Genomic DNA, 9,270 nt, shown 5'->3' with positions numbered 1-9,270 from the left:
GTGTGTGTGTGTGTGTGTGTGTGTGTGTGTGTGTGTGTGTGTGTGTGTGTGTGTGTGTGTGTGTGTGTGTGTGTGTGTGTGTGTGGAGGGGGTATACACACAAAAGATTTTTAGGTCGAATAATTAATACAATAACTAAAAAATACCGAGAGAAAACTCGGAAGTCGCACCCCTTTCCAGGAGGAGGGGGCTGTTACGCATGGATAAACTTTACAGTGGAGAACGACAGAGAAAGATCTTATCATTTCACATTTAATCAAGATGTAAGATGTAAGATGCCTCATGACACATTAGCGTGTGCAGCAGCGCGGTAACGAATTCAACTATTATACGAAATGAGAAACGTTCGCGTTTTTGCTACAATTTTCTTTCTACAAAACCTTTACGCATCATTAAATTTAGAAAAAAAGCTTGCCTGGCGGACGACGCCCTTATGTGAATATGCTTAGTACTCATCACAATGAATTACGTACCTGGATAAGAGTTGTGCGAATAATGAATTATAGAAGTATAGAATCATAGCAGAGCAATCAGAGTAGTGGTAATAAATTTCTCCTCCTAAACACATGCCTGTGTTACATTACGCATGCACCCTTAATCTTTCACAGCCTACTTTTTTTAAATTACATCACACAAGTTGACACAACACACGGCGAATGACTCATATACTATGACTACTGACTAACTATGCAGGTCACGATTTCTGTTTCTCTCCCTGGCATCGGTTCGCAAAATTGAAAATTGAAGACTAAAATAAATCTCTTTGTCGTTAGACTGACACACCGTCGATTTGACCTGGTCAAACCTCCGTATAGAAAAATAATTTTGACCAGTCTAGGTGACACGAACAGTTTGAAACGGGTAATTCGGGAGTAAATAGAGGTCGAACGTGTAGCGTGAAGAGAGCTTTATTCTTGTTTTATTTGACAGTGTAGCACTCCCACCGAATGAGAAGTATCGTGACCAGCATTCCCGAGCACGCTATGTGTGTGTGTGTGTGTGTGTGTCACTGTACGTGTGTGTCTGTCATACAGAGAGTTCCGCGACTTGCACTAAAAATAGCAATATTACCCACAATCCCATGCCGCCGGCCATCCTAGTAGTCAGTATTGCGAACACATGTTACGCGTAATCTTCCGATATGCGCAATCTACCGATTTTAAATCGATAAATTGTACATACAATAGTGTTATTATAGTCTAATACATATTTGTGAATGTATCTATGTTTGTCTGTTCTCGATGCAAATCAATACGCAGCACTATCAAAATGTCAAAGATGTTCAGTAGGGGTAAATTTTGGTGCCGAATGTTATGGGCACATTGGATTTTACCTCCGAGGTCATCTAAGCCAAAAAACGGAAAAAAACGAAAAAATATACTGGCCCCTGCAGCAGCATTAAATAAACGGGCTTCTGCAGCAACAGGATTCAGGTCAAAACAGTCCAAACAGAATTCAGCTTGCACTCGCTTGCTTTACTGTTACTAAAGATGCAGTAGATAAATAAATAAATAAATAAATAAATAAGAAGTAGATAGATAGATAGAATAGCTAGATAGATAGATAGATAGATAAGATAGCTAGATAGATGGATGGATAAATAGAATAGATAGATAGATGATAGATAGATAAGATAGATAGATACGATATAGATTGATAGATAGATAGATAAAAGATAGATAGAGTAGATAGATAGGATCGATAGATAGGATAGAATAGATAGATAGATCGATAGATAGATCGATAGATAGATAGATAGATAGATATGATAATAGATAGATAGATAGATAAAGTTCCTTCTCAGCTCGGCTATCGCATCTACCCCTGCTCTCCGCTCTCGGCTGTGTGACGTCTGTGACTGCATTACGACTTGTGTTGCTTCTTTGCATGATCACTCACGCTTCCTTTCCGCATGCCAATGTACAGTCCCTTCCTCGTCTCTCCATCGCCATCTTTAATTCTTCCCACACGTTACTTCTTCCGATTCGCTGAATGCGGGATTCATTATCACCGATTCCGGATGTTCATATCTCGGATCTCATGATCCGCCTTCATAATTCCGGATTTCATCGATTCCGGATTTCATGATTCGACCTATTGATCCGGGTTTCAATGATCGATTTAATGATTCCGCGGACCCTCATATTCCGGATCTTCATGATTCCGGAGCTCCATGATTACCGCTTCATATTCCGGATTCATGATTAATTCCAGACTCTCACTGATCCGGATTTCATGATTCCGGATTCATGATCACGGATGTTTCGTTCACATTGTAATCAGAGATTTCCCTTTTACTGTTGTGTAACGGACGGATTTTATTGGACGATGCCCGATCCATACAAAACCAGAATTTCTGAACGCCTAGAATTAGGCGTGCACGTTAATGAACGTAAACGAGACAAACCTCGTCCAGGCGAATTGTACGTAGCAGAGTTTCGTCTGCCAGCATTTCGCGTACTGGTAGGGTGAGCACGAACGCATAAATGTCAGTTTTATAGCTTCTTACCTATTTACCTTCAATACCTTCTTGGCTATCACCGATGTAACATTGACATGTGTGGTGGGAGCGTTGACGTACCCCATCAGTACGCACACCAAAAATAATAAATCCGCAATATTGCACCCCGACAGGGCAGCTCGACCCAGTACGAGCGAAGAATGCGGCGATCTGCAAAAACCCGGAGAGAGATAATTACTTTGCTCGTCCAAATCAGTGCTGCTCATCCAGCTCATTTGTCAGTGGTGTCATACAGGTTTGTTGCGTGTAGCGAGAGCGCTACACGAACTTGTTGAACGCATGCGAAACCGCGGCGCACTATATGCATGGCTTCGTCATAACGGATGCATGCGCAGATTCGCAGTGATGCTGCACGTGCTTGGTAACGTGAAAGCTGTGATCCCGACGGGCGCCCCGTAATTACAACATTGTATCGTCGCATCTTCTGGCCGAACGCCCGTCGTCGTCCTGAATCGCTAGCACAGCCAGTGAGAGCTCCGTGCGGAATCTGTCGCACCTGTCCAGGTACGTCTACAGTTCTATGCGCTCCCGAGTGTAATTGTGCGACCTAAAGATAGAGAAAAGAAGGAGAAGGCCACGAAAAGTGTGGAATAAGAAGAATAAGACGAGACGACGACGACGAACGAAGAAGAGAAGATGATGTGAAGATGATAATGATGATGATGATGACGATGATGATGACTAATGAAACGAATCAAAAAGAGTAAATAATAATAATAATAAAAGAAGAAGAACGAAGAAGAAAAAGAAGAAGAGAAAAGAAGCAAATAGAAGAAGACATTTAAGCCGATAAATTGGTTAGCTACTATTGATGCTGGCTGGTACAGGTGTAAGTGGCTGCGTTTGGCAGCTGCCACGGTCGTCCAGGGTGCAAGTTTAGAGCCATTATATTTATTTATTTTATTACGCGTTTTTGCGTACAACCTAGTAGCGAATTATTGCCCATCAAACCTACACACATTGACGTTACCGTATACGTCGCTGGCTAAGTAATTATACTTCTAGTCTCTTATAGATAATCAATAGATTTCTGACAAGATCGTTCTTAAATGTCTACGATAGAGATTGTGTAGTGATATTTACAATTGCCTGTTTTAAAGATGCTGCAGTTCACCCTAATTGGTATTCGCAAAACAGAAATCTTTAGATCAACCCGATTAGGTGTCCATGCTTTGTTTAAGTGGCGGGCGTTTGATTATTTTGATATATTTCAGTCTATTTGAAAAATTTTTGTTGTCACGTACTAATATTATATCCGCAATATTTATTTGGTTTGAGTGATTCGTTAATATATTTGTTGTTTAGAAATGATTAATTCATTATGACCCTCATATGTTTGTGAAGGAGTCGTATCTTGAAATTAAAAGTTGCAAGTATTAGTATACACTGCGAATCTAGTGACCACTACCAACCCTCTTGTAAAAATGCATGCCTTTTTTGGCCAAAAACAAAACAAAACATTTAACCCGGCGCACACGTAAGTAATTTACCACCAGTAAAAGGAACCATGAGTCATTTTACTCACGTGTGGGCGCGGATTTTCGTTGAGTAATTGAGGGCATGCGTCATTTTCCCTCAATATCAATACGTGTTTTGATAATTTTTGACTCATGCGTAATTTACCCAACGTGCGCGCGCGCTGAGTAAAATTTTCTCAACACTGGTCCTCACACGTGCGTTAAATCATTGTGGCGCCCATATTGCTGCGCACAGTCAGGTATCTGCATAACACTATTCGCTGAGTAGTTTTTACTCACGTGTCCCCGGCAAACGACTTGAAAATATGTACGCATGCGTATTGGCGCCAATGAGCATCTGCTAAGCAGTGACCTTGATAAGAGCATACAAGTATTTTTATGAACATCGTCTAGTATGCGACAAACATTATGTAATTAAACATACATATCGGTGCGATTTTACCCTCCGCTTGTAATAATAAAAATTTACGATGCGAGATTTATTGCGATATAGATGAAAGTAGGGCCATGGAATTGGAATGTGTGTAAAAACATGGTAGGCCTAGGCTATACAACGTCAGCCCAGGCGAAAGAAGCATGCAACCGCCGGCAAGTCGATTGGCGTCCTTTGGGTTACGTATACAAAGGATTTTGGAAATACTGTAAACGTTTATTTGCACCTGCCAAGCGCATTTGTTTAGTGGCCTTGCGCGAGGCCGCCCTAATTTCTGTAGCAGACATCTTATCAACGCGTAGGCCTGCACTATTTGAAAAATTCTCCTTCCTACCTTCATCGCAACAGGTTCCTTCCAGCCGCCGTTTCACCAAAACCGAGATTTCTGCTTTTTTAACTAGCAGATCTGTCCCTCACTGTACCGCTATAAAAATGAGGATATTCCGTAAAAACCCCTATGTCAGAACAATTATCTACCCCATTAGTTTAACTTACGAATGCTTCGACAACGGCCACCAGGACGGGTTGCGGAAAAAACAAAAGGACACGTCGGCTGAAAATTTCTTTCGCCATCTGTCATGCAGAATGGACCCATGCGTCGGAGCACCGACTAACATCACACCGAACGGAGCGATTCGATTATGTAACGACGATCGTTGGAGAGTTGCGCCTCTGAGACACAGTGGCGCGCTGGAGTCGGCGACACGCGATCCCTTGCCGAAGAACACCGACATCTTCGTTATCCTAAAACGCCAGCGTTCGTGTTCTGTGAGTATCGTGATGGAATTACGCAAACCACATTTTAACAATGGCTCATTATATCTCTCGGGTATGCGTAAATTCTTAGAATGCGAGAGACGTTTGTGTCTTTCGTCGTACACACCGGGTAAAGATAGAGAAACTGTCAAAATTTATGTGTGAAAAGTCAACAGCCATTTAAAACTAACTCGTACTAGCCTGAAATCTTATTAATTCAGCTTGTTTATTTTATTTTGTTTGGATCTAAATAGTTATTTGATGAGTGTTGGGCGATGGGAAGACCATAACCAGAGGCCAATGAATACCAAACGACAGCAGTCACGTGTAATTGCATCTATTTGCAGTCAGCAAGGTGCAGCTTGCCTGTCTGGAGTGTGGAGCTGCGAACAAGACAAACACGCACCAACATCCTCGATCAAAGAATATGGTAGAACGTGTGATAAGTCTCGTGCCCCTGTCACTTCTTTGGTCACCCTCTTGACTCTTACTGTAATCTTTGGTTATAACAATCCTTGCTAATGTATAAATATAGCTTGTTATACAGCGAAGTGAAACTTAGTACACCAGAGGAGCAATACGCAAGCCGCATTCCAATAATTATATTATTATATTATTATTAATAATAATAATAATGATGATAATAATAATATTATTATTATTATTATTATTATATTATTATATTATGTGTTCGAATGCAAACCTTTGGGAGCATCGTAATGTGAAGCAACCAACAGATTGCATTCAGCTATTCCCCTGACTTCAACTTATAATAAACTGTATGTTCAAATATGGTTGGCTTCTATTACATCAGTTCGCTTGCACGTTTCTCCACGCGTCAGCCGATGAGTGAACCGTCTGTTTCAGTTGTACCGGCATCTGGCTACTGGGCGTCGATACTCGTTCGCGCTCGGCGAGGGCAACAGCTTCATCGGTCACACGTACTTCTCAGCGCCAACGGCATGACTACGCGACCCCGACTACGCGCTCTGGCTGTGCATCTTCGGTCTCGCGCGGAGCTGCCGCCACTATAGTCCGGTGCTGGGCGGAGCGATGCACCTCGAGGCCTACCTCGTCTACACTCTCTCATCAAGGTATGCAGATGACGCGAATGAAGTGGCAAAGAGAAAGGGTTACCGTGAGCCGGTATTGAGGTCGAATCAGGCGAACGAATGTGAAATGATAGAAGTTGTGACGGAAGGCCTGAAGAGGTGATGCGAATCTCTCGTCAGGGTGCCGCAGCTCGCGTTTGTGTTATCTTTTCGTCATGTCCAGGTGTCGATCTACACGGTTTGTCGCCTCACTGGCTGGTCCGCGAAAGCTGTTGTCATGCGGACCGATGGAACCAATCCTTTAGGTGTAAGTACGACTCAACGACGGTTGCTGTAGTGCCAGCCACGAAGAGGCAGTCGGGTTGTCAGCCATAAATGATTGCAACGCTAAGAAAGAAGATTGACATTTTAATGGGCAAGCAAACGTGAATGCCTAAATGCTTGAAAATGAGGCCACTAAAGACAAGAATGCGAGGAAAAGAAAAGACCTCCGTTTTACGGCATACAATACATAAGCCACAGCAAAAGCGGTGGTGAAGCGCGCAGGGCAACTATTACTGTGTGGGGTGTGAACCGGGAGGAAGATGTGACGGCTAAGTCTGGCGCTCGGGTTTGGATCACTCATAGTCTGACCCTCATCTCCTCTCAACAAGAAAAAAAAAAAAAAAAAAAACCCCAAAAAAAAAAAAAAAAAAAAAAAAAAAAAAACAACACGGAGAGGACGGAAAAGAGAGAGATGAGGAGTCATGACTAAGAGTGATCCAAACCGCGCCGCCAGGACTAGGTCACATCTCCTCCCGGTCAACACCCGCCTCCCAGTAAATATTGCCCTGCGCGTTCACACCCACCCTGCTTTTTCCCTGTGGCTATGTATTGATCGTAAACGAAGTCTTGTTCTTGCTCCATCCATTCTCGTCTATTAAGCTGCCCTATTTCAAGCCATTAGGTCATCACGTATTGTTGCCATTAAAATGTCACATCTTCTTTCTTCTGGGGGGTTGCAAATCATTACTGCAACCCGACTGCCGTCTCGTGCTCGGCCACTTACAGCAACCGGTCGTGAGTACGTACCTTAACACAAAGGATATGGTCAATCGTCAGGCCCATGAGCACCAGCCTTTCGCAGACCATCGCCCGACTGAGTGGACAACCCGGTAGATGACCCTGGACGACAAAAGAAATAAACAAACCGAGCCTTGCCGCGCACCCTGAACGAGAGATTCCGATCCACCTCTTCAGGCCTTCCGTCACATTTCTGATCATGGTCAATCGTCGGCTGTTCGAGACACCTCATACCGGCCCCGTAACCTCTCCTTTGGCCAGTTTTTTTTTTTTTTTTTGCCACTTCATCGTCATTCGCATACTGTGATGAGAGGCTCGTGCACGAGGTGAGGCCTCGAAGGTGCACCTTCCGCCACAGCGCACCGGACATCTAATAGTGGCGCAGTCGCCGCGAAGACGAAGTGCCACAGCCGAAGCGAAGTAGTCGGGGTTCGGTATCATGCCGTTTGAGCCGCTGAAGAAGTACTGTGAAACGATGAAGCTGTTGCCCAACCGTCCCCGCCTGCGTCCGGCCCCGAAGCGGCGAACGAGTATCCGACAGCCCAGTGCAGATGCCGGCTACAACTGAAACAGACGTTCGCTCATCGGCTTACGTGGCGAAACGTGGAGAACTCCACGACTGATGTATATAAGCCAACATTTTGTAAATACAGTAAATTATAAGTGAAGTCAGGGCAATAGTGAGAAATTAGTTGGTTGTTCACATACGATGCCCCAAAAGGTTTGATTCGACACACATATTTATAATAATAATAATAATAATAATAATAATAATGATTATTATATCATCATTATATTATTATTAAAATAATAATAATAATATAATATATGGAATTGGGCTGGCGATTGCTCTCGGGGTACTAAATTCACTTCGTTATAGAACAAGCTATGAATTTACTCCATTTAGCAAAGGATGGGTTATAACGGCAAGATTAGCAGTAGAGGTCAAGAGTGGGGTGACGCAAAGAAGTGACAGGGCACGAGACTTACACACGTCTCCCCCATAGCTTCTGATGGAGGATGCTTGGTGGTGTCTTGCTTCGCACGGCTCCACACTCCAGAAAGGCAAATGCCGCAACTGCATGACTGCAACATAGAGTAGCAACTTACAGTACCCTGCTGTCGTTGTATTCATGCTCTGAGTTATGTCTACCCATCGCAACAAAACTCATCAATAATACTAAGATCCAAACAAAATAAAATAAACAGTGAAATTAAAATAAGATTCAGGTAGCTACGACTTATTTTTAAAATACGGCTGTTGATTTTCGACAGATAAATTTTGAATTTCTTATCTTTACCCGGTGTGTAAAACGAAAAGAACAATACGTTCTCTGCATTCTAAGAATTTACGCAATTAACCCGAGAGATATAATGACCGATGTAAATGTGGTTGGTAAGTTCCATCAGCCGTATACCACAGAACACCAGAACGTGCTGTTTTATTAGATGAGAAGAAATTGTCGGTGTCTGGCAAGGAATCGCGTGTGCCGACTCCACAGCGCCAGCCCTGTTGTCTTCAGCATCAGCAACTCTTCAACGACGATCGTGCTTTACATAAGTCGAATGTCACGTCGCGTGTATTTAGTGCGGTGCGGCTCCGACCATGAGTCCATCTCTGCATGAACAGATCTGGTCGAAAGAATTTCTCAGCCGAACGTTACCTTTTGTTTATTTCCGCAACCCCGTCTGGTGGCCGTTGTCAGAGAACGATGTCAAGTTACAAGCTAAATGTTAAGACTAATTTTGTTTCTGACAACGGGTTTTTACGAATACCTCATTTTTAACGTACAGTGCAGTATGACAGATCTGTATTAAAAAGGAAACATCTCGGTTTGGTGAAAACGCAGCTTAGAGGAAAACCTGTTGCGATTGAAATGGAAAAGGAGAATCGTCCATACGTGGGCAGGCCTACGCGTTATAAATGTCTGCTAAGAAATAGGCCCGACCTCGCGACAAGTCCACAAA

Source organism: Priapulus caudatus, unplaced genomic scaffold (genome assembly GCF_000485595.1).
Source record: "Priapulus caudatus unplaced genomic scaffold, Priapulus_caudatus-5.0.1 Scaffold173, whole genome shotgun sequence".
NCBI lineage: Eukaryota > Metazoa > Priapulida > Priapulimorpha > Priapulimorphida > Priapulidae > Priapulus > Priapulus caudatus.
The sequence above is the reverse complement of the archived record's forward strand: the minus strand, read 5'-3'. Positions refer to the sequence as shown.